At 45.4% G+C, this 23,252-nt stretch overlaps 83 non-coding genes across 83 annotated transcripts; all 83 read left to right on the forward strand.

Moving 5' to 3' along the window:
- The first annotated feature begins 34 nt into the window (after positions 1–34).
- LOC140372916 (5S ribosomal RNA) lies at positions 35–153 on the forward strand. Its single transcript, XR_011928923.1, has one exon. It is a non-coding gene; the product is annotated as a 5S ribosomal RNA (ribosomal RNA).
- A 156-nt stretch (positions 154–309) lies between these two features.
- On the forward strand, positions 310–428 carry LOC140372725 (5S ribosomal RNA). The gene has a single exon (XR_011928739.1). It is a non-coding gene; the product is annotated as a 5S ribosomal RNA (ribosomal RNA).
- Positions 429–586: 158 nt separating this feature from the next.
- On the forward strand, positions 587–705 carry LOC140372917 (5S ribosomal RNA). Its single transcript, XR_011928924.1, has one exon. It is a non-coding gene; the product is annotated as a 5S ribosomal RNA (ribosomal RNA).
- A 169-nt stretch (positions 706–874) lies between these two features.
- LOC140372918 (5S ribosomal RNA) lies at positions 875–993 on the forward strand. Its single transcript, XR_011928925.1, has one exon. It is a non-coding gene; the product is annotated as a 5S ribosomal RNA (ribosomal RNA).
- A 149-nt stretch (positions 994–1,142) lies between these two features.
- On the forward strand, positions 1,143–1,261 carry LOC140372728 (5S ribosomal RNA). Its single transcript, XR_011928742.1, has one exon. It is a non-coding gene; the product is annotated as a 5S ribosomal RNA (ribosomal RNA).
- A 155-nt stretch (positions 1,262–1,416) lies between these two features.
- Positions 1,417–1,535, forward strand: LOC140372974 (5S ribosomal RNA). Its single transcript, XR_011928978.1, has one exon. It is a non-coding gene; the product is annotated as a 5S ribosomal RNA (ribosomal RNA).
- Positions 1,536–1,705: 170 nt separating this feature from the next.
- Positions 1,706–1,824, forward strand: LOC140372919 (5S ribosomal RNA). The gene has a single exon (XR_011928926.1). It is a non-coding gene; the product is annotated as a 5S ribosomal RNA (ribosomal RNA).
- A 157-nt stretch (positions 1,825–1,981) lies between these two features.
- On the forward strand, positions 1,982–2,100 carry LOC140372921 (5S ribosomal RNA). The gene has a single exon (XR_011928928.1). It is a non-coding gene; the product is annotated as a 5S ribosomal RNA (ribosomal RNA).
- A 156-nt stretch (positions 2,101–2,256) lies between these two features.
- Positions 2,257–2,375, forward strand: LOC140372736 (5S ribosomal RNA). Its single transcript, XR_011928750.1, has one exon. It is a non-coding gene; the product is annotated as a 5S ribosomal RNA (ribosomal RNA).
- Positions 2,376–2,534: 159 nt separating this feature from the next.
- On the forward strand, positions 2,535–2,653 carry LOC140372748 (5S ribosomal RNA). Its single transcript, XR_011928761.1, has one exon. It is a non-coding gene; the product is annotated as a 5S ribosomal RNA (ribosomal RNA).
- Positions 2,654–2,809: 156 nt separating this feature from the next.
- LOC140372759 (5S ribosomal RNA) lies at positions 2,810–2,928 on the forward strand. The gene has a single exon (XR_011928772.1). It is a non-coding gene; the product is annotated as a 5S ribosomal RNA (ribosomal RNA).
- Positions 2,929–3,093: 165 nt separating this feature from the next.
- Positions 3,094–3,212, forward strand: LOC140372922 (5S ribosomal RNA). The gene has a single exon (XR_011928929.1). It is a non-coding gene; the product is annotated as a 5S ribosomal RNA (ribosomal RNA).
- A 149-nt stretch (positions 3,213–3,361) lies between these two features.
- LOC140372923 (5S ribosomal RNA) lies at positions 3,362–3,480 on the forward strand. Its single transcript, XR_011928930.1, has one exon. It is a non-coding gene; the product is annotated as a 5S ribosomal RNA (ribosomal RNA).
- A 155-nt stretch (positions 3,481–3,635) lies between these two features.
- Positions 3,636–3,754, forward strand: LOC140372770 (5S ribosomal RNA). Its single transcript, XR_011928783.1, has one exon. It is a non-coding gene; the product is annotated as a 5S ribosomal RNA (ribosomal RNA).
- Positions 3,755–3,913: 159 nt separating this feature from the next.
- Positions 3,914–4,032, forward strand: LOC140372782 (5S ribosomal RNA). Its single transcript, XR_011928794.1, has one exon. It is a non-coding gene; the product is annotated as a 5S ribosomal RNA (ribosomal RNA).
- A 169-nt stretch (positions 4,033–4,201) lies between these two features.
- Positions 4,202–4,320, forward strand: LOC140372924 (5S ribosomal RNA). The gene has a single exon (XR_011928931.1). It is a non-coding gene; the product is annotated as a 5S ribosomal RNA (ribosomal RNA).
- A 149-nt stretch (positions 4,321–4,469) lies between these two features.
- LOC140373013 (5S ribosomal RNA) lies at positions 4,470–4,588 on the forward strand. The gene has a single exon (XR_011929014.1). It is a non-coding gene; the product is annotated as a 5S ribosomal RNA (ribosomal RNA).
- Positions 4,589–4,744: 156 nt separating this feature from the next.
- Positions 4,745–4,863, forward strand: LOC140372925 (5S ribosomal RNA). Its single transcript, XR_011928932.1, has one exon. It is a non-coding gene; the product is annotated as a 5S ribosomal RNA (ribosomal RNA).
- A 156-nt stretch (positions 4,864–5,019) lies between these two features.
- Positions 5,020–5,138, forward strand: LOC140372926 (5S ribosomal RNA). The gene has a single exon (XR_011928933.1). It is a non-coding gene; the product is annotated as a 5S ribosomal RNA (ribosomal RNA).
- A 149-nt stretch (positions 5,139–5,287) lies between these two features.
- On the forward strand, positions 5,288–5,406 carry LOC140372928 (5S ribosomal RNA). Its single transcript, XR_011928934.1, has one exon. It is a non-coding gene; the product is annotated as a 5S ribosomal RNA (ribosomal RNA).
- A 149-nt stretch (positions 5,407–5,555) lies between these two features.
- LOC140373015 (5S ribosomal RNA) lies at positions 5,556–5,674 on the forward strand. The gene has a single exon (XR_011929016.1). It is a non-coding gene; the product is annotated as a 5S ribosomal RNA (ribosomal RNA).
- A 155-nt stretch (positions 5,675–5,829) lies between these two features.
- On the forward strand, positions 5,830–5,948 carry LOC140372929 (5S ribosomal RNA). The gene has a single exon (XR_011928935.1). It is a non-coding gene; the product is annotated as a 5S ribosomal RNA (ribosomal RNA).
- Positions 5,949–6,104: 156 nt separating this feature from the next.
- LOC140372794 (5S ribosomal RNA) lies at positions 6,105–6,223 on the forward strand. The gene has a single exon (XR_011928805.1). It is a non-coding gene; the product is annotated as a 5S ribosomal RNA (ribosomal RNA).
- A 159-nt stretch (positions 6,224–6,382) lies between these two features.
- LOC140372805 (5S ribosomal RNA) lies at positions 6,383–6,501 on the forward strand. Its single transcript, XR_011928816.1, has one exon. It is a non-coding gene; the product is annotated as a 5S ribosomal RNA (ribosomal RNA).
- Positions 6,502–6,656: 155 nt separating this feature from the next.
- On the forward strand, positions 6,657–6,775 carry LOC140372816 (5S ribosomal RNA). Its single transcript, XR_011928827.1, has one exon. It is a non-coding gene; the product is annotated as a 5S ribosomal RNA (ribosomal RNA).
- Positions 6,776–6,935: 160 nt separating this feature from the next.
- On the forward strand, positions 6,936–7,054 carry LOC140372930 (5S ribosomal RNA). The gene has a single exon (XR_011928936.1). It is a non-coding gene; the product is annotated as a 5S ribosomal RNA (ribosomal RNA).
- Positions 7,055–7,214: 160 nt separating this feature from the next.
- On the forward strand, positions 7,215–7,333 carry LOC140372827 (5S ribosomal RNA). The gene has a single exon (XR_011928838.1). It is a non-coding gene; the product is annotated as a 5S ribosomal RNA (ribosomal RNA).
- Positions 7,334–7,492: 159 nt separating this feature from the next.
- LOC140372839 (5S ribosomal RNA) lies at positions 7,493–7,611 on the forward strand. Its single transcript, XR_011928850.1, has one exon. It is a non-coding gene; the product is annotated as a 5S ribosomal RNA (ribosomal RNA).
- Positions 7,612–7,762: 151 nt separating this feature from the next.
- On the forward strand, positions 7,763–7,881 carry LOC140372850 (5S ribosomal RNA). Its single transcript, XR_011928861.1, has one exon. It is a non-coding gene; the product is annotated as a 5S ribosomal RNA (ribosomal RNA).
- A 160-nt stretch (positions 7,882–8,041) lies between these two features.
- Positions 8,042–8,160, forward strand: LOC140372931 (5S ribosomal RNA). Its single transcript, XR_011928937.1, has one exon. It is a non-coding gene; the product is annotated as a 5S ribosomal RNA (ribosomal RNA).
- Positions 8,161–8,319: 159 nt separating this feature from the next.
- LOC140372861 (5S ribosomal RNA) lies at positions 8,320–8,438 on the forward strand. The gene has a single exon (XR_011928872.1). It is a non-coding gene; the product is annotated as a 5S ribosomal RNA (ribosomal RNA).
- Positions 8,439–8,597: 159 nt separating this feature from the next.
- LOC140372872 (5S ribosomal RNA) lies at positions 8,598–8,716 on the forward strand. Its single transcript, XR_011928883.1, has one exon. It is a non-coding gene; the product is annotated as a 5S ribosomal RNA (ribosomal RNA).
- A 160-nt stretch (positions 8,717–8,876) lies between these two features.
- Positions 8,877–8,995, forward strand: LOC140372885 (5S ribosomal RNA). The gene has a single exon (XR_011928894.1). It is a non-coding gene; the product is annotated as a 5S ribosomal RNA (ribosomal RNA).
- Positions 8,996–9,165: 170 nt separating this feature from the next.
- On the forward strand, positions 9,166–9,284 carry LOC140372933 (5S ribosomal RNA). Its single transcript, XR_011928939.1, has one exon. It is a non-coding gene; the product is annotated as a 5S ribosomal RNA (ribosomal RNA).
- A 149-nt stretch (positions 9,285–9,433) lies between these two features.
- On the forward strand, positions 9,434–9,552 carry LOC140373016 (5S ribosomal RNA). Its single transcript, XR_011929017.1, has one exon. It is a non-coding gene; the product is annotated as a 5S ribosomal RNA (ribosomal RNA).
- Positions 9,553–9,708: 156 nt separating this feature from the next.
- Positions 9,709–9,827, forward strand: LOC140372967 (5S ribosomal RNA). Its single transcript, XR_011928971.1, has one exon. It is a non-coding gene; the product is annotated as a 5S ribosomal RNA (ribosomal RNA).
- Positions 9,828–9,987: 160 nt separating this feature from the next.
- Positions 9,988–10,106, forward strand: LOC140372897 (5S ribosomal RNA). The gene has a single exon (XR_011928905.1). It is a non-coding gene; the product is annotated as a 5S ribosomal RNA (ribosomal RNA).
- A 170-nt stretch (positions 10,107–10,276) lies between these two features.
- Positions 10,277–10,395, forward strand: LOC140372934 (5S ribosomal RNA). The gene has a single exon (XR_011928940.1). It is a non-coding gene; the product is annotated as a 5S ribosomal RNA (ribosomal RNA).
- Positions 10,396–10,544: 149 nt separating this feature from the next.
- On the forward strand, positions 10,545–10,663 carry LOC140373018 (5S ribosomal RNA). Its single transcript, XR_011929018.1, has one exon. It is a non-coding gene; the product is annotated as a 5S ribosomal RNA (ribosomal RNA).
- A 156-nt stretch (positions 10,664–10,819) lies between these two features.
- Positions 10,820–10,938, forward strand: LOC140372935 (5S ribosomal RNA). Its single transcript, XR_011928941.1, has one exon. It is a non-coding gene; the product is annotated as a 5S ribosomal RNA (ribosomal RNA).
- Positions 10,939–11,094: 156 nt separating this feature from the next.
- LOC140372908 (5S ribosomal RNA) lies at positions 11,095–11,213 on the forward strand. Its single transcript, XR_011928916.1, has one exon. It is a non-coding gene; the product is annotated as a 5S ribosomal RNA (ribosomal RNA).
- Positions 11,214–11,372: 159 nt separating this feature from the next.
- Positions 11,373–11,491, forward strand: LOC140372920 (5S ribosomal RNA). Its single transcript, XR_011928927.1, has one exon. It is a non-coding gene; the product is annotated as a 5S ribosomal RNA (ribosomal RNA).
- Positions 11,492–11,647: 156 nt separating this feature from the next.
- Positions 11,648–11,766, forward strand: LOC140372932 (5S ribosomal RNA). The gene has a single exon (XR_011928938.1). It is a non-coding gene; the product is annotated as a 5S ribosomal RNA (ribosomal RNA).
- A 159-nt stretch (positions 11,767–11,925) lies between these two features.
- Positions 11,926–12,044, forward strand: LOC140372944 (5S ribosomal RNA). Its single transcript, XR_011928949.1, has one exon. It is a non-coding gene; the product is annotated as a 5S ribosomal RNA (ribosomal RNA).
- Positions 12,045–12,203: 159 nt separating this feature from the next.
- Positions 12,204–12,322, forward strand: LOC140372956 (5S ribosomal RNA). The gene has a single exon (XR_011928961.1). It is a non-coding gene; the product is annotated as a 5S ribosomal RNA (ribosomal RNA).
- A 170-nt stretch (positions 12,323–12,492) lies between these two features.
- Positions 12,493–12,611, forward strand: LOC140372936 (5S ribosomal RNA). The gene has a single exon (XR_011928942.1). It is a non-coding gene; the product is annotated as a 5S ribosomal RNA (ribosomal RNA).
- A 149-nt stretch (positions 12,612–12,760) lies between these two features.
- Positions 12,761–12,879, forward strand: LOC140373019 (5S ribosomal RNA). Its single transcript, XR_011929019.1, has one exon. It is a non-coding gene; the product is annotated as a 5S ribosomal RNA (ribosomal RNA).
- A 156-nt stretch (positions 12,880–13,035) lies between these two features.
- LOC140372937 (5S ribosomal RNA) lies at positions 13,036–13,154 on the forward strand. Its single transcript, XR_011928943.1, has one exon. It is a non-coding gene; the product is annotated as a 5S ribosomal RNA (ribosomal RNA).
- Positions 13,155–13,310: 156 nt separating this feature from the next.
- LOC140372968 (5S ribosomal RNA) lies at positions 13,311–13,429 on the forward strand. The gene has a single exon (XR_011928972.1). It is a non-coding gene; the product is annotated as a 5S ribosomal RNA (ribosomal RNA).
- A 159-nt stretch (positions 13,430–13,588) lies between these two features.
- On the forward strand, positions 13,589–13,707 carry LOC140372980 (5S ribosomal RNA). The gene has a single exon (XR_011928983.1). It is a non-coding gene; the product is annotated as a 5S ribosomal RNA (ribosomal RNA).
- Positions 13,708–13,863: 156 nt separating this feature from the next.
- On the forward strand, positions 13,864–13,982 carry LOC140372992 (5S ribosomal RNA). The gene has a single exon (XR_011928994.1). It is a non-coding gene; the product is annotated as a 5S ribosomal RNA (ribosomal RNA).
- A 160-nt stretch (positions 13,983–14,142) lies between these two features.
- On the forward strand, positions 14,143–14,261 carry LOC140372997 (5S ribosomal RNA). Its single transcript, XR_011928998.1, has one exon. It is a non-coding gene; the product is annotated as a 5S ribosomal RNA (ribosomal RNA).
- Positions 14,262–14,421: 160 nt separating this feature from the next.
- LOC140372998 (5S ribosomal RNA) lies at positions 14,422–14,540 on the forward strand. Its single transcript, XR_011928999.1, has one exon. It is a non-coding gene; the product is annotated as a 5S ribosomal RNA (ribosomal RNA).
- A 170-nt stretch (positions 14,541–14,710) lies between these two features.
- LOC140372938 (5S ribosomal RNA) lies at positions 14,711–14,829 on the forward strand. The gene has a single exon (XR_011928944.1). It is a non-coding gene; the product is annotated as a 5S ribosomal RNA (ribosomal RNA).
- A 149-nt stretch (positions 14,830–14,978) lies between these two features.
- Positions 14,979–15,097, forward strand: LOC140373020 (5S ribosomal RNA). Its single transcript, XR_011929020.1, has one exon. It is a non-coding gene; the product is annotated as a 5S ribosomal RNA (ribosomal RNA).
- Positions 15,098–15,253: 156 nt separating this feature from the next.
- LOC140372939 (5S ribosomal RNA) lies at positions 15,254–15,372 on the forward strand. The gene has a single exon (XR_011928945.1). It is a non-coding gene; the product is annotated as a 5S ribosomal RNA (ribosomal RNA).
- Positions 15,373–15,528: 156 nt separating this feature from the next.
- Positions 15,529–15,647, forward strand: LOC140372999 (5S ribosomal RNA). Its single transcript, XR_011929000.1, has one exon. It is a non-coding gene; the product is annotated as a 5S ribosomal RNA (ribosomal RNA).
- A 160-nt stretch (positions 15,648–15,807) lies between these two features.
- LOC140373000 (5S ribosomal RNA) lies at positions 15,808–15,926 on the forward strand. The gene has a single exon (XR_011929001.1). It is a non-coding gene; the product is annotated as a 5S ribosomal RNA (ribosomal RNA).
- A 170-nt stretch (positions 15,927–16,096) lies between these two features.
- LOC140372940 (5S ribosomal RNA) lies at positions 16,097–16,215 on the forward strand. The gene has a single exon (XR_011928946.1). It is a non-coding gene; the product is annotated as a 5S ribosomal RNA (ribosomal RNA).
- A 149-nt stretch (positions 16,216–16,364) lies between these two features.
- On the forward strand, positions 16,365–16,483 carry LOC140372941 (5S ribosomal RNA). The gene has a single exon (XR_011928947.1). It is a non-coding gene; the product is annotated as a 5S ribosomal RNA (ribosomal RNA).
- A 156-nt stretch (positions 16,484–16,639) lies between these two features.
- On the forward strand, positions 16,640–16,758 carry LOC140373001 (5S ribosomal RNA). The gene has a single exon (XR_011929002.1). It is a non-coding gene; the product is annotated as a 5S ribosomal RNA (ribosomal RNA).
- Positions 16,759–16,914: 156 nt separating this feature from the next.
- On the forward strand, positions 16,915–17,033 carry LOC140373002 (5S ribosomal RNA). Its single transcript, XR_011929003.1, has one exon. It is a non-coding gene; the product is annotated as a 5S ribosomal RNA (ribosomal RNA).
- Positions 17,034–17,193: 160 nt separating this feature from the next.
- LOC140373004 (5S ribosomal RNA) lies at positions 17,194–17,312 on the forward strand. Its single transcript, XR_011929005.1, has one exon. It is a non-coding gene; the product is annotated as a 5S ribosomal RNA (ribosomal RNA).
- Positions 17,313–17,481: 169 nt separating this feature from the next.
- LOC140372942 (5S ribosomal RNA) lies at positions 17,482–17,600 on the forward strand. The gene has a single exon (XR_011928948.1). It is a non-coding gene; the product is annotated as a 5S ribosomal RNA (ribosomal RNA).
- Positions 17,601–17,749: 149 nt separating this feature from the next.
- LOC140372719 (5S ribosomal RNA) lies at positions 17,750–17,868 on the forward strand. Its single transcript, XR_011928734.1, has one exon. It is a non-coding gene; the product is annotated as a 5S ribosomal RNA (ribosomal RNA).
- A 156-nt stretch (positions 17,869–18,024) lies between these two features.
- LOC140372945 (5S ribosomal RNA) lies at positions 18,025–18,143 on the forward strand. Its single transcript, XR_011928950.1, has one exon. It is a non-coding gene; the product is annotated as a 5S ribosomal RNA (ribosomal RNA).
- Positions 18,144–18,302: 159 nt separating this feature from the next.
- Positions 18,303–18,421, forward strand: LOC140372969 (5S ribosomal RNA). The gene has a single exon (XR_011928973.1). It is a non-coding gene; the product is annotated as a 5S ribosomal RNA (ribosomal RNA).
- Positions 18,422–18,570: 149 nt separating this feature from the next.
- LOC140372720 (5S ribosomal RNA) lies at positions 18,571–18,689 on the forward strand. Its single transcript, XR_011928735.1, has one exon. It is a non-coding gene; the product is annotated as a 5S ribosomal RNA (ribosomal RNA).
- A 156-nt stretch (positions 18,690–18,845) lies between these two features.
- LOC140372946 (5S ribosomal RNA) lies at positions 18,846–18,964 on the forward strand. Its single transcript, XR_011928951.1, has one exon. It is a non-coding gene; the product is annotated as a 5S ribosomal RNA (ribosomal RNA).
- A 155-nt stretch (positions 18,965–19,119) lies between these two features.
- On the forward strand, positions 19,120–19,238 carry LOC140372947 (5S ribosomal RNA). The gene has a single exon (XR_011928952.1). It is a non-coding gene; the product is annotated as a 5S ribosomal RNA (ribosomal RNA).
- Positions 19,239–19,404: 166 nt separating this feature from the next.
- On the forward strand, positions 19,405–19,523 carry LOC140372948 (5S ribosomal RNA). The gene has a single exon (XR_011928953.1). It is a non-coding gene; the product is annotated as a 5S ribosomal RNA (ribosomal RNA).
- Positions 19,524–19,691: 168 nt separating this feature from the next.
- On the forward strand, positions 19,692–19,810 carry LOC140372949 (5S ribosomal RNA). Its single transcript, XR_011928954.1, has one exon. It is a non-coding gene; the product is annotated as a 5S ribosomal RNA (ribosomal RNA).
- A 149-nt stretch (positions 19,811–19,959) lies between these two features.
- Positions 19,960–20,078, forward strand: LOC140372951 (5S ribosomal RNA). Its single transcript, XR_011928956.1, has one exon. It is a non-coding gene; the product is annotated as a 5S ribosomal RNA (ribosomal RNA).
- A 170-nt stretch (positions 20,079–20,248) lies between these two features.
- On the forward strand, positions 20,249–20,367 carry LOC140372721 (5S ribosomal RNA). Its single transcript, XR_011928736.1, has one exon. It is a non-coding gene; the product is annotated as a 5S ribosomal RNA (ribosomal RNA).
- A 160-nt stretch (positions 20,368–20,527) lies between these two features.
- LOC140372952 (5S ribosomal RNA) lies at positions 20,528–20,646 on the forward strand. Its single transcript, XR_011928957.1, has one exon. It is a non-coding gene; the product is annotated as a 5S ribosomal RNA (ribosomal RNA).
- A 156-nt stretch (positions 20,647–20,802) lies between these two features.
- LOC140372953 (5S ribosomal RNA) lies at positions 20,803–20,921 on the forward strand. Its single transcript, XR_011928958.1, has one exon. It is a non-coding gene; the product is annotated as a 5S ribosomal RNA (ribosomal RNA).
- A 166-nt stretch (positions 20,922–21,087) lies between these two features.
- Positions 21,088–21,206, forward strand: LOC140372954 (5S ribosomal RNA). The gene has a single exon (XR_011928959.1). It is a non-coding gene; the product is annotated as a 5S ribosomal RNA (ribosomal RNA).
- A 167-nt stretch (positions 21,207–21,373) lies between these two features.
- LOC140372955 (5S ribosomal RNA) lies at positions 21,374–21,492 on the forward strand. The gene has a single exon (XR_011928960.1). It is a non-coding gene; the product is annotated as a 5S ribosomal RNA (ribosomal RNA).
- A 159-nt stretch (positions 21,493–21,651) lies between these two features.
- On the forward strand, positions 21,652–21,770 carry LOC140372989 (5S ribosomal RNA). Its single transcript, XR_011928992.1, has one exon. It is a non-coding gene; the product is annotated as a 5S ribosomal RNA (ribosomal RNA).
- A 149-nt stretch (positions 21,771–21,919) lies between these two features.
- Positions 21,920–22,038, forward strand: LOC140372957 (5S ribosomal RNA). Its single transcript, XR_011928962.1, has one exon. It is a non-coding gene; the product is annotated as a 5S ribosomal RNA (ribosomal RNA).
- A 149-nt stretch (positions 22,039–22,187) lies between these two features.
- Positions 22,188–22,306, forward strand: LOC140372958 (5S ribosomal RNA). Its single transcript, XR_011928963.1, has one exon. It is a non-coding gene; the product is annotated as a 5S ribosomal RNA (ribosomal RNA).
- A 149-nt stretch (positions 22,307–22,455) lies between these two features.
- Positions 22,456–22,574, forward strand: LOC140372960 (5S ribosomal RNA). The gene has a single exon (XR_011928964.1). It is a non-coding gene; the product is annotated as a 5S ribosomal RNA (ribosomal RNA).
- Positions 22,575–22,723: 149 nt separating this feature from the next.
- Positions 22,724–22,842, forward strand: LOC140372961 (5S ribosomal RNA). The gene has a single exon (XR_011928965.1). It is a non-coding gene; the product is annotated as a 5S ribosomal RNA (ribosomal RNA).
- The last annotated feature ends 410 nt before the right edge of the window (positions 22,843–23,252 follow it).

Below are 23,252 nucleotides of genomic sequence, written 5' to 3' on the forward strand. Positions count from 1 at the left end.
ATATAAAAAAGGCCGTTTTGACCTGGAACATTTCGCTCACGGCCATACCACCCTGGACCAGCCCGATCTCGTCTGATCTCGGAAGCCAAGCAGGGTTGGGCCTGGTTAGTACTTGGATGGGAGACCGCCTGGGAATACCAGGTGCTGTGAGCATTTTCATACTTTTTCACCTGTCAAAAAAAAAAAAAAAAAAAAAAAGAAGTTTTTCATTGAGATATCCCAATTTTGACCGAGCAAGTGGCGTGAAGGTACTCTTCACGAAAAGACAGTGTTTGATATAAAAAAGGCCGTTTTGACCTGGAACATTTCGCTCACGGCCATACCACCCTGGACCCGCCCGATCTCGTCTGATCTCGGAAGCCAAGCAGGGTTGGGCCTGTTTAGTACTTGGATGGGAGACCGCCTGGGAATACCAGGTGCTGTGAGCATTTCCCCCCTTTTTCACCTGTCAAAAAAAAAAAAAAAAAAAAAAAAAGAAGTTTTTCATTGAGATATCCCAATTTTGACCGAGCAAGTGGCGTGAAGGTACTCTTCACGAAAAGACAGTGTTTGATATAAAAAAGGCCGTTTTGACCTGGAACATTTTGCTCACGGCCATACCACCCTGGACCAGCCCGATCTCGTCTGATCTCGGAAGCCAAGCAGGGTTGGGCCTGGTTAGTACTTGGATGGGAGACCGCCTGGGAATACCAGGTGCTGTGAGCATTTCCCCCCTTTTTCACCTGTCAAAAAAAAAAAAAAAAAAAAAAAAAAGAAGTTTTTCATTGAGATATCCCAATTTTGACCGAGCAAGTGGCGTGAAGGTACTCTTCACGAAAAGACAGTGTTTGATGCAAAAAAAGCAATTTATACGAGTTTTGACCTGGAACATTTCGCTCACGGCCATACCACCCTGGACCAGCCCGATCTCGTCTGATCTCGGAAGCCAAGCAGGGTTGGGCCTGGTTAGTACTTGGATGGGAGACCGCCTGGGAATACCAGGTGCTGTGAGCATTTTCACACTTTTTCACCTGTCAAAAAAAAAAAAAAAAGAAGTTTTTCATTGAGATATCCCAATTTTGACCGAGCAAGTGGCGTGAAGGTACTCTTCACGAAAAGACAGTGTTTGATATAAAAAAGGCCGTTTTGACCTGGAACATTTCGCTCACGGCCATACCACCCTGGACCCGCCCGATCTCGTCTGATCTCGGAAGCCAAGCAGGGTTGGGCCTGTATAGTACTTGGATGGGAGACCGCCTGGGAATACCTGGTGCTGTGAGCATTTTCATACTTTTTCACCTGTCAAAAAAAAAAAAAAAAAAAAAAGAAGTTTTTCATTGAGATATCCCAATTTTGACCGAGCAAGTGGCGTGAAGGTACTCTTCACGAAAAGACAGTGTTTGATATAAAAAAGGCCGTTTTGACCTGGAACATTTCGCTCACGGCCATACCACCCTGGACCAGCCCGATCTCGTCTGATCTCGGAAGCCAAGCAGGGTTGGGCCTGTATAGTACTTGGATGGGAGACCGCCTGGGAATACCAGGTGCTGTGAGCATTTTCACACTTTTTCACCTGTCAAAAAAAAAAAAAAAAAAAAAAAAAAAGAAGTTTTTCATTGAGATATCCCAATTTTGACCGAGCAAGTGGCGTGAAGGTACTCTTCACGAAAAGACAGTGTTTGATGCAAAAAAAGCAATTTATACGAGTTTTGACCTGGAACATTTCGCTCACGGCCATACCACCCTGGACCAGCCCGATCTCGTCTGATCTCGGAAGCCAAGCAGGGTTGGGCCTGGTTAGTACTTGGATGGGAGACCGCCTGGGAATACCAGGTGCTGTGAGCATTTTCACACTTTTTCACCTGTCAAAAAAAAAAAAAAAAAAAAAAAAGAAGTTTTTCATTGAGATATCCCAATTTTGACCGAGCAAGTGGCGTGAAGGTACTCTTCACGAAAAGACAGTGTTTGATATAAAAAAGGCCGTTTTGACCTGGAACATTTCGCTCACGGCCATACCACCCTGGACCAGCCCGATCTCGTCTGATCTCGGAAGCCAAGCAGGGTTGGGCCTGGTTAGTACTTGGATGGGAGACCGCCTGGGAATACCAGGTGCTGTGAGCATTTTCATACTTTTTCACCTGTCAAAAAAAAAAAAAAAAAAAAAAAGAAGTTTTTCATTGAGATATCCCAATTTTGACCGAGCAAGTGGCGTGAAGGTACTCTTCACGAAAAGACAGTGTTTGATATAAAAAAGGCCGTTTTGACCTGGAACATTTCGCTCACGGCCATACCACCCTGGACCCGCCCGATCTCGTCTGATCTCGGAAGCCAAGCAGGGTTGGGCCTGTTTAGTACTTGGATGGGAGACCGCCTGGGAATACCAGGTGCTGTGAGCATTTCCCCCCTTTTTCACCTGTCAAAAAAAAAAAAAAAAAAAAAAAAAAGAAGTTTTTCATTGAGATATCCCAATTTTGACCGAGCAAGTGGCGTGAAGGTACTCTTCACGAAAAGACAGTGTTTGATATAAAAAAGGCCGTTTTGACCTGGAACATTTCGCTCACGGCCATACCACCCTGGACCCGCCCGATCTCGTCTGATCTCGGAAGCCAAGCAGGGTTGGGCCTGTTTAGTACTTGGATGGGAGACCGCCTGGGAATACCAGGTGCTGTGAGCATTTCCCCCCTTTTTCACCTGTCAAAAAAAAAAAAAAAAAAAAAAAGAAGTTTTTCATTGAGATATCCCAATTTTGACCGAGCAAGTGGCGTGAAGGTACTCTTCACGAAAAGACAGTGTTTGATATAAAAAAGGCCGTTTTGACCTGGAACATTTCGCTCACGGCCATACCACCCTGGACCCGCCCGATCTCGTCTGATCTCGGAAGCCAAGCAGGGTTGGGCCTGTTTAGTACTTGGATGGGAGACCGCCTGGGAATACCAGGTGCTGTGAGCATTTCCCCCCTTTTTCACCTGTCAAAAAAAAAAAAAAAAAAAAAAGAAGTTTTTCATTGAGATATCCCAATTTTGACCGAGCAAGTGGCGTGAAGGTACTCTTCACGAAAAGACAGTGTTTGATGCAAAAAAAGCAATTTATACGAGTTTTGACCTGGAACATTTCGCTCACGGCCATACCACCCTGGACCAGCCCGATCTCGTCTGATCTCGGAAGCCAAGCAGGGTTGGGCCTGGTTAGTACTTGGATGGGAGACCGCCTGGGAATACCAGGTGCTGTGAGCATTTTCACACTTTTTCACCTGTCAAAAAAAAAAAAAAAAGAAGTTTTTCATTGAGATATCCCAATTTTGACCGAGCAAGTGGCGTGAAGGTACTCTTCACGAAAAGACAGTGTTTGATATAAAAAAGGCCGTTTTGACCTGGAACATTTCGCTCACGGCCATACCACCCTGGACCAGCCCGATCTCGTCTGATCTCGGAAGCCAAGCAGGGTTGGGCCTGGTTAGTACTTGGATGGGAGACCGCCTGGGAATACCAGGTGCTGTGAGCATTTTCATACTTTTTCACCTGTCAAAAAAAAAAAAAAAAAAAAAAGAAGTTTTTCATTGAGATATCCCAATTTTGACCGAGCAAGTGGCGTGAAGGTACTCTTCACGAAAAGACAGTGTTTGATATAAAAAAGGCCGTTTTGACCTGGAACATTTCGCTCACGGCCATACCACCCTGGACCCGCCCGATCTCGTCTGATCTCGGAAGCCAAGCAGGGTTGGGCCTGTTTAGTACTTGGATGGGAGACCGCCTGGGAATACCAGGTGCTGTGAGCATTTCCCCCCTTTTTCACCTGTCAAAAAAAAAAAAAAAAAAAAAAAAAAGAAGTTTTTCATTGAGATATCCCAATTTTGACCGAGCAAGTGGCGTGAAGGTACTCTTCACGAAAAGACAGTGTTTGATATAAAAAAGGCCGTTTTGACCTGGAACATTTCGCTCACGGCCATACCACCCTGGACCCGCCCGATCTCGTCTGATCTCGGAAGCCAAGCAGGGTTGGGCCTGTTTAGTACTTGGATGGGAGACCGCCTGGGAATACCAGGTGCTGTGAGCATTTCCCCCCTTTTTCACCTGTCAAAAAAAAAAAAAAAAAAAAAAAAAAGAAGTTTTTCATTGAGATATCCCAATTTTGACCGAGCAAGTGGCGTGAAGGTACTCTTCACGAAAAGACAGTGTTTGATGCAAAAAAAGCAATTTATACGAGTTTTGACCTGGAACATTTCGCTCACGGCCATACCACCCTGGACCAGCCCGATCTCGTCTGATCTCGGAAGCCAAGCAGGGTTGGGCCTGGTTAGTACTTGGATGGGAGACCGCCTGGGAATACCAGGTGCTGTGAGCATTTTCACACTTTTTCACCTGTCAAAAAAAAAAAAAAAAGAAGTTTTTCATTGAGATATCCCAATTTTGACCGAGCAAGTGGCGTGAAGGTACTCTTCACGAAAAGACAGTGTTTGATATAAAAAAGGCCGTTTTGACCTGGAACATTTCGCTCACGGCCATACCACCCTGGACCCGCCCGATCTCGTCTGATCTCGGAAGCCAAGCAGGGTTGGGCCTGTTTAGTACTTGGATGGGAGACCGCCTGGGAATACCTGGTGCTGTGAGCATTTTCATACTTTTTCACCTGTCAAAAAAAAAAAAAAAAAAAAAAAGAAGTTTTTCATTGAGATATCCCAATTTTGACCGAGCAAGTGGCGTGAAGGTACTCTTCACGAAAAGACAGTGTTTGATATAAAAAAGGCCGTTTTGACCTGGAACATTTCGCTCACGGCCATACCACCCTGGACCAGCCCGATCTCGTCTGATCTCGGAAGCCAAGCAGGGTTGGGCCTGGTTAGTACTTGGATGGGAGACCGCCTGGGAATACCAGGTGCTGTGAGCATTTTCATACTTTTTCACCTGTCAAAAAAAAAAAAAAAAAAAAAAAGAAGTTTTTCATTGAGATATCCCAATTTTGACCGAGCAAGTGGCGTGAAGGTACTCTTCACGAAAAGACAGTGTTTGATATAAAAAAGGCCGTTTTGACCTGGAACATTTCGCTCACGGCCATACCACCCTGGACCAGCCCGATCTCGTCTGATCTCGGAAGCCAAGCAGGGTTGGGCCTGGTTAGTACTTGGATGGGAGACCGCCTGGGAATACCAGGTGCTGTGAGCATTTTCACACTTTTTCACCTGTCAAAAAAAAAAAAAAAAGAAGTTTTTCATTGAGATATCCCAATTTTGACCGAGCAAGTGGCGTGAAGGTACTCTTCACGAAAAGACAGTGTTTGATATAAAAAAGGCCGTTTTGACCTGGAACATTTCGCTCACGGCCATACCACCCTGGACCAGCCCGATCTCGTCTGATCTCGGAAGCCAAGCAGGGTTGGGCCTGGTTAGTACTTGGATGGGAGACCGCCTGGGAATACCAGGTGCTGTGAGCATTTTCACACTTTTTCACCTGTCAAAAAAAAAAAAAAAAGAAGTTTTTCATTGAGATATCCCAATTTTGACCGAGCAAGTGGCGTGAAGGTACTCTTCACGAAAAGACAGTGTTTGATATAAAAAAGGCCGTTTTGACCTGGAACATTTCGCTCACGGCCATACCACCCTGGACCCGCCCGATCTCGTCTGATCTCGGAAGCCAAGCAGGGTTGGGCCTGTTTAGTACTTGGATGGGAGACCGCCTGGGAATACCTGGTGCTGTGAGCATTTTCATACTTTTTCACCTGTCAAAAAAAAAAAAAAAAAAAAAAGAAGTTTTTCATTGAGATATCCCAATTTTGACCGAGCAAGTGGCGTGAAGGTACTCTTCACGAAAAGACAGTGTTTGATATAAAAAAGGCCGTTTTGACCTGGAACATTTCGCTCACGGCCATACCACCCTGGACCAGCCCGATCTCGTCTGATCTCGGAAGCCAAGCAGGGTTGGGCCTGGTTAGTACTTGGATGGGAGACCGCCTGGGAATACCAGGTGCTGTGAGCATTTCCCCCCTTTTTCACCTGTCAAAAAAAAAAAAAAAAAAAAAAAGAAGTTTTTCATTGAGATATCCCAATTTTGACCGAGCAAGTGGCGTGAAGGTACTCTTCACGAAAAGACAGTGTTTGATATAAAAAAGGCCGTTTTGACCTGGAACATTTCGCTCACGGCCATACCACCCTGGACCCGCCCGATCTCGTCTGATCTCGGAAGCCAAGCAGGGTTGGGCCTGTTTAGTACTTGGATGGGAGACCGCCTGGGAATACCAGGTGCTGTGAGCATTTCCCCCCTTTTTCACCTGTCAAAAAAAAAAAAAAAAAAAAAAAAAAGAAGTTTTTCATTGAGATATCCCAATTTTGACCGAGCAAGTGGCGTGAAGGTACTCTTCACGAAAAGACAGTGTTTGATATAAAAAAGGCCGTTTTGACCTGGAACATTTCGCTCACGGCCATACCACCCTGGACCCGCCCGATCTCGTCTGATCTCGGAAGCCAAGCAGGGTTGGGCCTGTTTAGTACTTGGATGGGAGACCGCCTGGGAATACCAGGTGCTGTGAGCATTTCCCCCCTTTTTCACCTGTCAAAAAAAAAAAAAAAAAAAAAAGAAGTTTTTCATTGAGATATCCCAATTTTGACCGAGCAAGTGGCGTGAAGGTACTCTTCACGAAAAGACAGTGTTTGATATAAAAAAGGCCGTTTTGACCTGGAACATTTCGCTCACGGCCATACCACCCTGGACCCGCCCGATCTCGTCTGATCTCGGAAGCCAAGCAGGGTTGGGCCTGTTTAGTACTTGGATGGGAGACCGCCTGGGAATACCAGGTGCTGTGAGCATTTCCCCCCTTTTTCACCTGTCAAAAAAAAAAAAAAAAAAAAAAAAAAAGAAGTTTTTCATTGAGATATCCCAATTTTGACCGAGCAAGTGGCGTGAAGGTACTCTTCACGAAAAGACAGTGTTTGATATAAAAAAGGCCGTTTTGACCTGGAACATTTCGCTCACGGCCATACCACCCTGGACCAGCCCGATCTCGTCTGATCTCGGAAGCCAAGCAGGGTTGGGCCTGGTTAGTACTTGGATGGGAGACCGCCTGGGAATACCAGGTGCTGTGAGCATTTTCACACTTTTTCACCTGTCAAAAAAAAAAAAAAAAAAAAAAAAAAAGAAGTTTTTCATTGAGATATCCCAATTTTGACCGAGCAAGTGGCGTGAAGGTACTCTTCACGAAAAGACAGTGTTTGATATAAAAAAGGCCGTTTTGACCTGGAACATTTCGCTCACGGCCATACCACCCTGGACCCGCCCGATCTCGTCTGATCTCGGAAGCCAAGCAGGGTTGGGCCTGTTTAGTACTTGGATGGGAGACCGCCTGGGAATACCAGGTGCTGTGAGCATTTCCCCCCTTTTTCACCTGTCAAAAAAAAAAAAAAAAAAAAAAAAAAGAAGTTTTTCATTGAGATATCCCAATTTTGACCGAGCAAGTGGCGTGAAGGTACTCTTCACGAAAAGACAGTGTTTGATATAAAAAAGGCCGTTTTGACCTGGAACATTTCGCTCACGGCCATACCACCCTGGACCCGCCCGATCTCGTCTGATCTCGGAAGCCAAGCAGGGTTGGGCCTGTTTAGTACTTGGATGGGAGACCGCCTGGGAATACCAGGTGCTGTGAGCATTTCCCCCCTTTTTCACCTGTCAAAAAAAAAAAAAAAAAAGAAGTTTTTCATTGAGATATCCCAATTTTGACCGAGCAAGTGGCGTGAAGGTACTCTTCACGAAAAGACAGTGTTTGATATAAAAAAGGCCGTTTTGACCTGGAACATTTCGCTCACGGCCATACCACCCTGGACCCGCCCGATCTCGTCTGATCTCGGAAGCCAAGCAGGGTTGGGCCTGTTTAGTACTTGGATGGGAGACCGCCTGGGAATACCAGGTGCTGTGAGCATTTCCCCCCTTTTTCACCTGTCAAAAAAAAAAAAAAAAAAAAAAAAAAAGAAGTTTTTCATTGAGATATCCCAATTTTGACCGAGCAAGTGGCGTGAAGGTACTCTTCACGAAAAGACAGTGTTTGATATAAAAAAGGCCGTTTTGACCTGGAACATTTCGCTCACGGCCATACCACCCTGGACCAGCCCGATCTCGTCTGATCTCGGAAGCCAAGCAGGGTTGGGCCTGGTTAGTACTTGGATGGGAGACCGCCTGGGAATACCAGGTGCTGTGAGCATTTTCACACTTTTTCACCTGTCAAAAAAAAAAAAAAAAAAAAAAAAAAGAAGTTTTTCATTGAGATATCCCAATTTTGACCGAGCAAGTGGCGTGAAGGTACTCTTCACGAAAAGACAGTGTTTGATATAAAAAAGGCCGTTTTGACCTGGAACATTTCGCTCACGGCCATACCACCCTGGACCCGCCCGATCTCGTCTGATCTCGGAAGCCAAGCAGGGTTGGGCCTGTTTAGTACTTGGATGGGAGACCGCCTGGGAATACCAGGTGCTGTGAGCATTTCCCCCCTTTTTCACCTGTCAAAAAAAAAAAAAAAAAAAAAAAAAAGAAGTTTTTCATTGAGATATCCCAATTTTGACCGAGCAAGTGGCGTGAAGGTACTCTTCACGAAAAGACAGTGTTTGATATAAAAAAGGCCGTTTTGACCTGGAACATTTCGCTCACGGCCATACCACCCTGGACCCGCCCGATCTCGTCTGATCTCGGAAGCCAAGCAGGGTTGGGCCTGTTTAGTACTTGGATGGGAGACCGCCTGGGAATACCAGGTGCTGTGAGCATTTCCCCCCTTTTTCACCTGTCAAAAAAAAAAAAAAAAAAAAAAAAAAAGAAGTTTTTCATTGAGATATCCCAATTTTGACCGAGCAAGTGGCGTGAAGGTACTCTTCACGAAAAGACAGTGTTTGATATAAAAAAGGCCGTTTTGACCTGGAACATTTCGCTCACGGCCATACCACCCTGGACCCGCCCGATCTCGTCTGATCTCGGAAGCCAAGCAGGGTTGGGCCTGTTTAGTACTTGGATGGGAGACCGCCTGGGAATACCAGGTGCTGTGAGCATTTCCCCCCTTTTTCACCTGTCAAAAAAAAAAAAAAAAAAAAAAAAAAAGAAGTTTTTCATTGAGATATCCCAATTTTGACCGAGCAAGTGGCGTGAAGGTACTCTTCACGAAAAGACAGTGTTTGATGCAAAAAAAGCAATTTATACGAGTTTTGACCTGGAACATTTCGCTCACGGCCATACCACCCTGGACCAGCCCGATCTCGTCTGATCTCGGAAGCCAAGCAGGGTTGGGCCTGGTTAGTACTTGGATGGGAGACCGCCTGGGAATACCAGGTGCTGTGAGCATTTTCACACTTTTTCACCTGTCAAAAAAAAAAAAAAAAGAAGTTTTTCATTGAGATATCCCAATTTTGACCGAGCAAGTGGCGTGAAGGTACTCTTCACGAAAAGACAGTGTTTGATATAAAAAAGGCCGTTTTGACCTGGAACATTTCGCTCACGGCCATACCACCCTGGACCCGCCCGATCTCGTCTGATCTCGGAAGCCAAGCAGGGTTGGGCCTGTTTAGTACTTGGATGGGAGACCGCCTGGGAATACCTGGTGCTGTGAGCATTTTCATACTTTTTCACCTGTCAAAAAAAAAAAAAAAAAAAAAAAGAAGTTTTTCATTGAGATATCCCAATTTTGACCGAGCAAGTGGCGTGAAGGTACTCTTCACGAAAAGACAGTGTTTGATATAAAAAAGGCCGTTTTGACCTGGAACATTTCGCTCACGGCCATACCACCCTGGACCAGCCCGATCTCGTCTGATCTCGGAAGCCAAGCAGGGTTGGGCCTGTTTAGTACTTGGATGGGAGACCGCCTGGGAATACCAGGTGCTGTGAGCATTTCCCCCCTTTTTCACCTGTCAAAAAAAAAAAAAAAAAAAAAAAAAAAGAAGTTTTTCATTGAGATATCCCAATTTTGACCGAGCAAGTGGCGTGAAGGTACTCTTCACGAAAAGACAGTGTTTGATATAAAAAAGGCCGTTTTGACCTGGAACATTTCGCTCACGGCCATACCACCCTGGACCCGCCCGATCTCGTCTGATCTCGGAAGCCAAGCAGGGTTGGGCCTGTTTAGTACTTGGATGGGAGACCGCCTGGGAATACCAGGTGCTGTGAGCATTTCCCCCCTTTTTCACCTGTCAAAAAAAAAAAAAAAAAAAAAAAAAAAGAAGTTTTTCATTGAGATATCCCAATTTTGACCGAGCAAGTGGCGTGAAGGTACTCTTCACGAAAAGACAGTGTTTGATGCAAAAAAAGCAATTTATACGAGTTTTGACCTGGAACATTTCGCTCACGGCCATACCACCCTGGACCAGCCCGATCTCGTCTGATCTCGGAAGCCAAGCAGGGTTGGGCCTGGTTAGTACTTGGATGGGAGACCGCCTGGGAATACCAGGTGCTGTGAGCATTTTCACACTTTTTCACCTGTCAAAAAAAAAAAAAAAAGAAGTTTTTCATTGAGATATCCCAATTTTGACCGAGCAAGTGGCGTGAAGGTACTCTTCACGAAAAGACAGTGTTTGATATAAAAAAGGCCGTTTTGACCTGGAACATTTCGCTCACGGCCATACCACCCTGGACCCGCCCGATCTCGTCTGATCTCGGAAGCCAAGCAGGGTTGGGCCTGTTTAGTACTTGGATGGGAGACCGCCTGGGAATACCTGGTGCTGTGAGCATTTTCATACTTTTTCACCTGTCAAAAAAAAAAAAAAAAAAAAAAAGAAGTTTTTCATTGAGATATCCCAATTTTGACCGAGCAAGTGGCGTGAAGGTACTCTTCACGAAAAGACAGTGTTTGATATAAAAAAGGCCGTTTTGACCTGGAACATTTCGCTCACGGCCATACCACCCTGGACCAGCCCGATCTCGTCTGATCTCGGAAGCCAAGCAGGGTTGGGCCTGGTTAGTACTTGGATGGGAGACCGCCTGGGAATACCAGGTGCTGTGAGCATTTCCCCCCTTTTTCACCTGTCAAAAAAAAAAAAAAAAAAAAAAAGAAGTTTTTCATTGAGATATCCCAATTTTGACCGAGCAAGTGGCGTGAAGGTACTCTTCACGAAAAGACAGTGTTTGATATAAAAAAGGCCGTTTTGACCTGGAACATTTCGCTCACGGCCATACCACCCTGGACCCGCCCGATCTCGTCTGATCTCGGAAGCCAAGCAGGGTTGGGCCTGTTTAGTACTTGGATGGGAGACCGCCTGGGAATACCAGGTGCTGTGAGCATTTCCCCCCTTTTTCACCTGTCAAAAAAAAAAAAAAAAAAAAAAAAAAGAAGTTTTTCATTGAGATATCCCAATTTTGACCGAGCAAGTGGCGTGAAGGTACTCTTCACGAAAAGACAGTGTTTGATATAAAAAAGGCCGTTTTGACCTGGAACATTTCGCTCACGGCCATACCACCCTGGACCCGCCCGATCTCGTCTGATCTCGGAAGCCAAGCAGGGTTGGGCCTGTTTAGTACTTGGATGGGAGACCGCCTGGGAATACCAGGTGCTGTGAGCATTTCCCCCCTTTTTCACCTGTCAAAAAAAAAAAAAAAAAAAAAAAGAAGTTTTTCATTGAGATATCCCAATTTTGACCGAGCAAGTGGCGTGAAGGTACTCTTCACGAAAAGACAGTGTTTGATATAAAAAAGGCCGTTTTGACCTGGAACATTTCGCTCACGGCCATACCACCCTGGACCCGCCCGATCTCGTCTGATCTCGGAAGCCAAGCAGGGTTGGGCCTGTTTAGTACTTGGATGGGAGACCGCCTGGGAATACCAGGTGCTGTGAGCATTTCCCCCCTTTTTCACCTGTCAAAAAAAAAAAAAAAAAAAAAAAAAAGAAGTTTTTCATTGAGATATCCCAATTTTGACCGAGCAAGTGGCGTGAAGGTACTCTTCACGAAAAGACAGTGTTTGATATAAAAAAGGCCGTTTTGACCTGGAACATTTCGCTCACGGCCATACCACCCTGGACCCGCCCGATCTCGTCTGATCTCGGAAGCCAAGCAGGGTTGGGCCTGTTTAGTACTTGGATGGGAGACCGCCTGGGAATACCAGGTGCTGTGAGCATTTCCCCCCTTTTTCACCTGTCAAAAAAAAAAAAAAAAAAAAAAAAAAGAAGTTTTTCATTGAGATATCCCAATTTTGACCGAGCAAGTGGCGTGAAGGTACTCTTCACGAAAAGACAGTGTTTGATATAAAAAAGGCCGTTTTGACCTGGAACATTTCGCTCACGGCCATACCACCCTGGACCCGCCCGATCTCGTCTGATCTCGGAAGCCAAGCAGGGTTGGGCCTGTTTAGTACTTGGATGGGAGACCGCCTGGGAATACCAGGTGCTGTGAGCATTTCCCCCCTTTTTCACCTGTCAAAAAAAAAAAAAAAAAAAAAAAAAAAGAAGTTTTTCATTGAGATATCCCAATTTTGACCGAGCAAGTGGCGTGAAGGTACTCTTCACGAAAAGACAGTGTTTGATGCAAAAAAAGCAATTTATACGAGTTTTGACCTGGAACATTTCGCTCACGGCCATACCACCCTGGACCAGCCCGATCTCGTCTGATCTCGGAAGCCAAGCAGGGTTGGGCCTGGTTAGTACTTGGATGGGAGACCGCCTGGGAATACCAGGTGCTGTGAGCATTTTCACACTTTTTCACCTGTCAAAAAAAAAAAAAAAAGAAGTTTTTCATTGAGATATCCCAATTTTGACCGAGCAAGTGGCGTGAAGGTACTCTTCACGAAAAGACAGTGTTTGATATAAAAAAGGCCGTTTTGACCTGGAACATTTCGCTCACGGCCATACCACCCTGGACCCGCCCGATCTCGTCTGATCTCGGAAGCCAAGCAGGGTTGGGCCTGTTTAGTACTTGGATGGGAGACCGCCTGGGAATACCTGGTGCTGTGAGCATTTTCATACTTTTTCACCTGTCAAAAAAAAAAAAAAAAAAAAAAAGAAGTTTTTCATTGAGATATCCCAATTTTGACCGAGCAAGTGGCGTGAAGGTACTCTTCACGAAAAGACAGTGTTTGATATAAAAAAGGCCGTTTTGACCTGGAACATTTCGCTCACGGCCATACCACCCTGGACCAGCCCGATCTCGTCTGATCTCGGAAGCCAAGCAGGGTTGGGCCTGGTTAGTACTTGGATGGGAGACCGCCTGGGAATACCAGGTGCTGTGAGCATTTTCATACTTTTTCACCTGTCAAAAAAAAAAAAAAAAAAAAAAAGAAGTTTTTCATTGAGATATCCCAATTTTGACCGAGCAAGTGGCGTGAAGGTACTCTTCACGAAAAGACAGTGTTTGATATAAAAAAGGCCGTTTTGACCTGGAACATTTCGCTCACGGCCATACCACCCTGGACCCGCCCGATCTCGTCTGATCTCGGAAGCCAAGCAGGGTTGGGCCTGTTTAGTACTTGGATGGGAGACCGCCTGGGAATACCAGGTGCTGTGAGCATTTCCCCCCTTTTTCACCTGTCAAAAAAAAAAAAAAAAAAAAAAAAAAGATGTTTTTCATTGAGATATCCCAATTTTGACCGAGCAAGTGGCGTGAAGGTACTCTTCACGAAAAGACAGTGTTTGATATAAAAAAGGCCGTTTTGACCTGGAACATTTCGCTCACGGCCATACCACCCTGGACCCGCCCGATCTCGTCTGATCTCGGAAGCCAAGCAGGGTTGGGCCTGTTTAGTACTTGGATGGGAGACCGCCTGGGAATACCAGGTGCTGTGAGCATTTCCCCCCTTTTTCACCTGTCAAAAAAAAAAAAAAAAAAAAAAAGAAGTTTTTCATTGAGATATCCCAATTTTGACCGAGCAAGTGGCGTGAAGGTACTCTTCACGAAAAGACAGTGTTTGATATAAAAAAGGCCGTTTTGACCTGGAACATTTCGCTCACGGCCATACCACCCTGGACCCGCCCGATCTCGTCTGATCTCGGAAGCCAAGCAGGGTTGGGCCTGTTTAGTACTTGGATGGGAGACCGCCTGGGAATACCAGGTGCTGTGAGCATTTCCCCCCTTTTTCACCTGTCAAAAAAAAAAAAAAAAAAAAAAAAAAAGAAGTTTTTCATTGAGATATCCCAATTTTGACCGAGCAAGTGGCGTGAAGGTACTCTTCACGAAAAGACAGTGTTTGATATAAAAAAGGCCGTTTTGACCTGGAACATTTCGCTCACGGCCATACCACCCTGGACCCGCCCGATCTCGTCTGATCTCGGAAGCCAAGCAGGGTTGGGCCTGTTTAGTACTTGGATGGGAGACCGCCTGGGAATACCAGGTGCTGTGAGCATTTCCCCCCTTTTTCACCTGTCAAAAAAAAAAAAAAAAAAAAAAAAAAAGAAGTTTTTCATTGAGATATCCCAATTTTGACCGAGCAAGTGGCGTGAAGGTACTCTTCACGAAAAGACAGTGTTTGATATAAAAAAGGCCGTTTTGACCTGGAACATTTCGCTCACGGCCATACCACCCTGGACCCGCCCGATCTCGTCTGATCTCGGAAGCCAAGCAGGGTTGGGCCTGTTTAGTACTTGGATGGGAGACCGCCTGGGAATACCAGGTGCTGTGAGCATTTCCCCCCTTTTTCACCTGTCAAAAAAAAAAAAAAAAAAAAAAAAAAAGAAGTTTTTCATTGAGATATCCCAATTTTGACCGAGCAAGTGGCGTGAAGGTACTCTTCACGAAAAGACAGTGTTTGATGCAAAAAAAGCAATTTATACGAGTTTTGACCTGGAACATTTCGCTCACGGCCATACCACCCTGGACCAGCCCGATCTCGTCTGATCTCGGAAGCCAAGCAGGGTTGGGCCTGGTTAGTACTTGGATGGGAGACCGCCTGGGAATACCAGGTGCTGTGAGCATTTTCACACTTTTTCACCTGTCAAAAAAAAAAAAAAAAGAAGTTTTTCATTGAGATATCCCAATTTTGACCGAGCAAGTGGCGTGAAGGTACTCTTCACGAAAAGACAGTGTTTGATATAAAAAAGGCCGTTTTGACCTGGAACATTTCGCTCACGGCCATACCACCCTGGACCCGCCCGATCTCGTCTGATCTCGGAAGCCAAGCAGGGTTGGGCCTGTTTAGTACTTGGATGGGAGACCGCCTGGGAATACCTGGTGCTGTGAGCATTTTCATACTTTTTCACCTGTCAAAAAAAAAAAAAAAAAAAAAAAGAAGTTTTTCATTGAGATATCCCAATTTTGACCGAGCAAGTGGCGTGAAGGTACTCTTCACGAAAAGACAGTGTTTGATATAAAAAAGGCCGTTTTGACCTGGAACATTTCGCTCACGGCCATACCACCCTGGACCAGCCCGATCTCGTCTGATCTCGGAAGCCAAGCAGGGTTGGGCCTGGTTAGTACTTGGATGGGAGACCGCCTGGGAATACCAGGTGCTGTGAGCATTTTCATACTTTTTCACCTGTCAAAAAAAAAAAAAAAAAAAAAAAGAAGTTTTTCATTGAGATATCCCAATTTTGACCGAGCAAGTGGCGTGAAGGTACTCTTCACGAAAAGACAGTGTTTGATATAAAAAAGGCCGTTTTGACCTGGAACATTTCGCTCACGGCCATACCACCCTGGACCCGCCCGATCTCGTCTGATCTCGGAAGCCAAGCAGGGTTGGGCCTGTTTAGTACTTGGATGGGAGACCGCCTGGGAATACCAGGTGCTGTGAGCATTTCCCCCCTTTTTCACCTGTCAAAAAAAAAAAAAAAAAAAAAAAAAAAGAAGTTTTTCATTGAGATATCCCAATTTTGACCGAGCAAGTGGCGTGAAGGTACTCTTCACGAAAAGACAGTGTTTGATATAAAAAAGGCCGTTTTGACCTGGAACATTTCGCTCACGGCCATACCACCCTGGACCCGCCCGATCTCGTCTGATCTCGGAAGCCAAGCAGGGTTGGGCCTGTTTAGTACTTGGATGGGAGACCGCCTGGGAATACCAGGTGCTGTGAGCATTTCCCCCCTTTTTCACCTGTCAAAAAAAAAAAAAAAAAAAAAAAAAAAGAAGTTTTTCATTGAGATATCCCAATTTTGACCGAGCAAGTGGCGTGAAGGTACTCTTCACGAAAAGACAGTGTTTGATGCAAAAAAAGCAATTTATACGAGTTTTGACCTGGAACATTTCGCTCACGGCCATACCACCCTGGACCAGCCCGATCTCGTCTGATCTCGGAAGCCAAGCAGGGTTGGGCCTGGTTAGTACTTGGATGGGAGACCGCCTGGGAATACCAGGTGCTGTGAGCATTTTCACACTTTTTCACCTGTCAAAAAAAAAAAAAAAAGAAGTTTTTCATTGAGATATCCCAATTTTGACCGAGCAAGTGGCGTGAAGGTACTCTTCACGAAAAGACAGTGTTTGATATAAAAAAGGCCGTTTTGACCTGGAACATTTCGCTCACGGCCATACCACCCTGGACCAGCCCGATCTCGTCTGATCTCGGAAGCCAAGCAGGGTTGGGCCTGGTTAGTACTTGGATGGGAGACCGCCTGGGAATACCAGGTGCTGTGAGCATTTCCCCCCTTTTTCACCTGTCAAAAAAAAAAAAAAAAAAAAAAAGAAGTTTTTCATTGAGATATCCCAATTTTGACCGAGCAAGTGGCGTGAAGGTACTCTTCACGAAAAGACAGTGTTTGATATAAAAAAGGCCGTTTTGACCTGGAACATTTCGCTCACGGCCATACCACCCTGGACCCGCCCGATCTCGTCTGATCTCGGAAGCCAAGCAGGGTTGGGCCTGTTTAGTACTTGGATGGGAGACCGCCTGGGAATACCAGGTGCTGTGAGCATTTCCCCCCTTTTTCACCTGTCAAAAAAAAAAAAAAAAAAAAAAAGAAGTTTTTCATTGAGATATCCCAATTTTGACCGAGCAAGTGGCGTGAAGGTACTCTTCACGAAAAGACAGTGTTTGATATAAAAAAGGCCGTTTTGACCTGGAACATTTCGCTCACGGCCATACCACCCTGGACCCGCCCGATCTCGTCTGATCTCGGAAGCCAAGCAGGGTTGGGCCTGTTTAGTACTTGGATGGGAGACCGCCTGGGAATACCAGGTGCTGTGAGCATTTCCCCCCTTTTTCACCTGTCAAAAAAAAAAAAAAAAAAAAAAAAAAAGAAGTTTTTCATTGAGATATCCCAATTTTGACCGAGCAAGTGGCGTGAAGGTACTCTTCACGAAAAGACAGTGTTTGATATAAAAAAGGCCGTTTTGACCTGGAACATTTCGCTCACGGCCATACCACCCTGGACCCGCCCGATCTCGTCTGATCTCGGAAGCCAAGCAGGGTTGGGCCTGTTTAGTACTTGGATGGGAGACCGCCTGGGAATACCAGGTGCTGTGAGCATTTCCCCCCTTTTTCACCTGTCAAAAAAAAAAAAAAAAAAAAAAAAAAGAAGTTTTTCATTGAGATATCCCAATTTTGACCGAGCAAGTGGCGTGAAGGTACTCTTCACGAAAAGACAGTGTTTGATGCAAAAAAAGCAATTTATACGAGTTTTGACCTGGAACATTTCGCTCACGGCCATACCACCCTGGACCAGCCCGATCTCGTCTGATCTCGGAAGCCAAGCAGGGTTGGGCCTGGTTAGTACTTGGATGGGAGACCGCCTGGGAATACCAGGTGCTGTGAGCATTTTCACACTTTTTCACCTGTCAAAAAAAAAAAAAAAAGAAGTTTTTCATTGAGATATCCCAATTTTGACCGAGCAAGTGGCGTGAAGGTACTCTTCACGAAAAGACAGTGTTTGATATAAAAAAGGCCGTTTTGACCTGGAACATTTCGCTCACGGCCATACCACCCTGGACCCGCCCGATCTCGTCTGATCTCGGAAGCCAAGCAGGGTTGGGCCTGTTTAGTACTTGGATGGGAGACCGCCTGGGAATACCTGGTGCTGTGAGCATTTTCATACTTTTTCACCTGTCAAAAAAAAAAAAAAAAAAAAAAAGAAGTTTTTCATTGAGATATCCCAATTTTGACCGAGCAAGTGGCGTGAAGGTACTCTTCACGAAAAGACAGTGTTTGATATAAAAAAGGCCGTTTTGACCTGGAACATTTCGCTCACGGCCATACCACCCTGGACCAGCCCGATCTCGTCTGATCTCGGAAGCCAAGCAGGGTTGGGCCTGGTTAGTACTTGGATGGGAGACCGCCTGGGAATACCAGGTGCTGTGAGCATTTTCACACTTTTTCACCTGTCAAAAAAAAAAAAAAAAGAAGTTTTTCATTGAGATATCCCAATTTTGACCGAGCAAGTGGCGTGAAGGTACTCTTCACGAAAAGACAGTGTTTGATGCAAAAAAAGCAATTTATACGAGTTTTGACCTGGAACATTTCGCTCACGGCCATACCACCCTGGACCAGCCCGATCTCGTCTGATCTCGGAAGCCAAGCAGGGTTGGGCCTGTTTAGTACTTGGATGGGAGACCGCCTGGGAATACCAGGTGCTGTGAGCATTTTCACACTTTTTCACCTGTCAAAAAAAAAAAAAAAAGAAGTTTTTCATTGAGATATCCCAATTTTGACCGAGCAAGTGGCGTGAAGGTACTCTTCACGAAAAGACAGTGTTTGATATAAAAAAGGCCGTTTTGACCTGGAACATTTCGCTCACGGCCATACCACCCTGGACCCGCCCGATCTCGTCTGATCTCGGAAGCCAAGCAGGGTTGGGCCTGTTTAGTACTTGGATGGGAGACCGCCTGGGAATACCTGGTGCTGTGAGCATTTTCATACTTTTTCACCTGTCAAAAAAAAAAAAAAAAAAAAAAAGAAGTTTTTCATTGAGATATCCCAATTTTGACCGAGCAAGTGGCGTGAAGGTACTCTTCACGAAAAGACAGTGTTTGATATAAAAAAGGCCGTTTTGACCTGGAACATTTCGCTCACGGCCATACCACCCTGGACCAGCCCGATCTCGTCTGATCTCGGAAGCCAAGCAGGGTTGGGCCTGGTTAGTACTTGGATGGGAGACCGCCTGGGAATACCAGGTGCTGTGAGCATTTTCATACTTTTTCACCTGTCAAAAAAAAAAAAAAAAAAAAAAGAAGTTTTTCATTGAGATATCCCAATTTTGACCGAGCAAGTGGCGTGAAGGTACTCTTCATGAAAAGACAGTGTTTGATATAAAAAAGGCCGTTTTGACCTGGAACATTTCGCTCACGGCCATACCACCCTGGACCAGCCCGATCTCGTCTGATCTCGGAAGCCAAGCAGGGTTGGGCCTGGTTAGTACTTGGATGGGAGACCGCCTGGGAATACCAGGTGCTGTGAGCATTTTCATACTTTTTCACCTGTCAAAAAAAAAAAAAAAAAAAAAAAGAAGTTTTTCATTGAGATATCCCAATTTTGACCGAGCAAGTGGCGTGAAGGTACTCTTCACGAAAAGACAGTGTTTGATGCAAAAAAAGCAATTTATACGAGTTTTGACCTGGAACATTTCGCTCACGGCCATACCACCCTGGACCAGCCCGATCTCGTCTGATCTCGGAAGCCAAGCAGGGTTGGGCCTGGTTAGTACTTGGATGGGAGACCGCCTGGGAATACCAGGTGCTGTGAGCATTTTCACACTTTTTCACCTGTCAAAAAAAAAAAAAAAAAAAAAAAAAGAAGTTTTTCATTGAGATATCCCAATTTTGACCGAGCAAGTGGCGTGAAGGTACTCTTCACGAAAAGACAGTGTTTGATGCAAAAAAAGCCATTTATACGAGTTTTGACCTGGAACATTTCGCTCACGGCCATACCACCCTGGACCAGCCCGATCTCGTCTGATCTCGGAAGCCAAGCAGGGTTGGGCCTGGTTAGTACTTGGATGGGAGACCGCCTGGGAATACCAGGTGCTGTGAGCATTTTCACACTTTTTCACCTGTCAAAAAAAAAAAAAAAAGAAGTTTTTCATTGAGATATCCCAATTTTGACCGAGCAAGTGGCGTGAAGGTACTCTTCACGAAAAGACAGTGTTTGATATAAAAAAGGCCGTTTTGACCTGGAACATTTCGCTCACGGCCATACCACCCTGGACCAGCCCGATCTCGTCTGATCTCGGAAGCCAAGCAGGGTTGGGCCTGGTTAGTACTTGGATGGGAGACCGCCTGGGAATACCAGGTGCTGTGAGCATTTTCACACTTTTTCACCTGTCAAAAAAAAAAAAAAAAAAAAAAAAAAGAAGTTTTTCATTGAGATATCCCAATTTTGACCGAGCAAGTGGCGTGAAGGTACTCTTCACGAAAAGACAGTGTTTGATGCAAAAAAAAGCCATTTATACGAGTTTTGACCTGGAACATTTCGCTCACGGCCATACCACCCTGGACCCGCCCGATCTCGTCTGATCTCGGAAGCCAAGCAGGGTTGGGCCTGTTTAGTACTTGGATGGGAGACCGCCTGGGAATACCTGGTGCTGTGAGCATTTTCATACTTTTTCACCTGTCAAAAAAAAAAAAAAAAAAGAAAAAGAAGAAGTTTTTCATTGAGATATCCCAATTTTGACCGAGCAAGTGGCGTGAAGGTACTCTTCACGAAAAGACAGTGTTTGATATAAAAAAGGCCGTTTTGACCTGGAACATTTCGCTCACGGCCATACCACCCTGGACCAGCCCGATCTCGTCTGATCTCGGAAGCCAAGCAGGGTTGGGCCTGGTTAGTACTTGGATGGGAGACCGCCTGGGAATACCAGGTGCTGTGAGCATTTTCATACTTTTTCACCTGTCAAAAAAAAAAAAAAAAAAAAAAAGAAGTTTTTCATTGAGATATCCCAATTTTGACCGAGCAAGTGGCGTGAAGGTACTCTTCATGAAAAGACAGTGTTTGATATAAAAAAGGCCGTTTTGACCTGGAACATTTCGCTCACGGCCATACCACCCTGGACCAGCCCGATCTCGTCTGATCTCGGAAGCCAAGCAGGGTTGGGCCTGGTTAGTACTTGGATGGGAGACCGCCTGGGAATACCAGGTGCTGTGAGCATTTTCATACTTTTTCACCTGTCAAAAAAAAAAAAAAAAAAAAAAAGAAGTTTTTCATTGAGATATCCCAATTTTGACCGAGCAAGTGGCGTGAAGGTACTCTTCACGAAAAGACAGTGTTTGATGCAAAAAAAGCAATTTATACGAGTTTTGACCTGGAACATTTCGCTCACGGCCATACCACCCTGGACCAGCCCGATCTCGTCTGATCTCGGAAGCCAAGCAGGGTTGGGCCTGGTTAGTACTTGGATGGGAGACCGCCTGGGAATACCAGGTGCTGTGAGCATTTTCACACTTTTTCACCTGTCAAAAAAAAAAAAAAAAAAAAAAAAGAAGTTTTTCATTGAGATATCCCAATTTTGACCGAGCAAGTGGCGTGAAGGTACTCTTCACGAAAAGACAGTGTTTGATGCAAAAAAAGCCATTTATACGAGTTTTGACCTGGAACATTTCGCTCACGGCCATACCACCCTGGACCAGCCCGATCTCGTCTGATCTCGGAAGCCAAGCAGGGTTGGGCCTGGTTAGTACTTGGATGGGAGACCGCCTGGGAATACCAGGTGCTGTGAGCATTTTCACACTTTTTCACCTGTCAAAAAAAAAAAAAAAAGAAGTTTTTCATTGAGATATCCCAATTTTGACCGAGCAAGTGGCGTGAAGGTACTCTTCACGAAAAGACAGTGTTTGATGCAAAAAAAGCAATTTATACGAGTTTTGACCTGGAACATTTCGCTCACGGCCATACCACCCTGGACCAGCCCGATCTCGTCTGATCTCAGAAGCCAAGCAGGGTTGGGCCTGGTTAGTACTTGGATGGGAGACCGCCTGGGAATACCAGGTGCTGTGAGCATTTTCACACTTTTTCACCTGTCAAAAAAAAAAAAAAAAGAAGTTTTCCATTGAGATATCCCAATTTTGACCGAGCAAGTGGCGTGAAGGTACTCTTCACGAAAAGACAGTGTTTGATATAAAAAAGGCCGTTTTGACCTGGAACATTTCGCTCACGGCCATACCACCCTGGACCAGCCCGATCTCGTCTGATCTCGGAAGCCAAGCAGGGTTGGGCCTGGTTAGTACTTGGATGGGAGACCGCCTGGGAATACCAGGTGCTGTGAGCATTTTCACACTTTTTCACCTGTCAAAAAAAAAAAAAAAAGAAGTTTTTCATTGAGATATCCCAATTTTGACCGAGCAAGTGGCGTGAAGGTACTCTTCACGAAAAGACAGTGTTTGATATAAAAAAGGCCGTTTTGACCTGGAACATTTCGCTCACGGCCATACCACCCTGGACCAGCCCGATCTCGTCTGATCTCGGAAGCCAAGCAGGGTTGGGCCTGGTTAGTACTTGGATGGGAGACCGCCTGGGAATACCAGGTGCTGTGAGCATTTTCACACTTTTTCACCTGTCAAAAAAAAAAAAAAAAGAAGTTTTTCATTGAGATATCCCAATTTTGACCGAGCAAGTGGCGTGAAGGTACTCTTCACGAAAAGACAGTGTTTGATATAAAAAAGGCCGTTTTGACCTGGAACATTTCGCTCACGGCCATACCACCCTGGACCAGCCCGATCTCGTCTGATCTCGGAAGCCAAGCAGGGTTGGGCCTGGTTAGTACTTGGATGGGAGACCGCCTGGGAATACCAGGTGCTGTGAGCATTTTCACACTTTTTCACCTGTCAAAAAAAAAAAAAAAAGAAGTTTTTCATTGAGATATCCCAATTTTGACCGAGCAAGTGGCGTGAAGGTACTCTTCACGAAAAGACAGTGTTTGATATAAAAAAGGCCGTTTTGACCTGGAACATTTCGCTCACGGCCATACCACCCTGGACCAGCCCGATCTCGTCTGATCTCGGAAGCCAAGCAGGGTTGGGCCTGGTTAGTACTTGGATGGGAGACCGCCTGGGAATACCAGGTGCTGTGAGCATTTTCACACTTTTTCACCTGTCAAAAAAAAAAAAAAAAGAAGTTTTTCATTGAGATATCCCAATTTTGACCGAGCAAGTGGCGTGAAGGTACTCTTCACGAAAAGACAGTGTTTGATATAAAAAAGGCCGTTTTGACCTGGAACATTTCGCTCACGGCCATACCACCCTGGACCAGCCCCTTTGCAATCAGTGCAGGTGCGTGCAATTTGTGGTGTGCTGCATGGTCTGGAGCTGGAGGTTTGGGAGTTTTTTTGAGTTTTTAATCGTTATTTTGGTCATTTTCATTTACTTTTTTCAGTTCTTTTGTTTGTTCCCCTCCCAGTAAACTTACTGGGAGGTGGATTTTTTGTTTTTTGTGAGCATGGCTCAAAGGACGGACAACACGGCATCGGACACTGGAATGGACACG

The sequence above is a fragment of the Eucyclogobius newberryi genome, unplaced genomic scaffold, assembly GCF_026437365.1.
Source record: "Eucyclogobius newberryi isolate DKJ021-1_F unplaced genomic scaffold, fEucNew1.0.hap1 SCAF_280, whole genome shotgun sequence".
Lineage (NCBI taxonomy): Eukaryota > Metazoa > Chordata > Actinopteri > Gobiiformes > Gobiidae > Eucyclogobius > Eucyclogobius newberryi.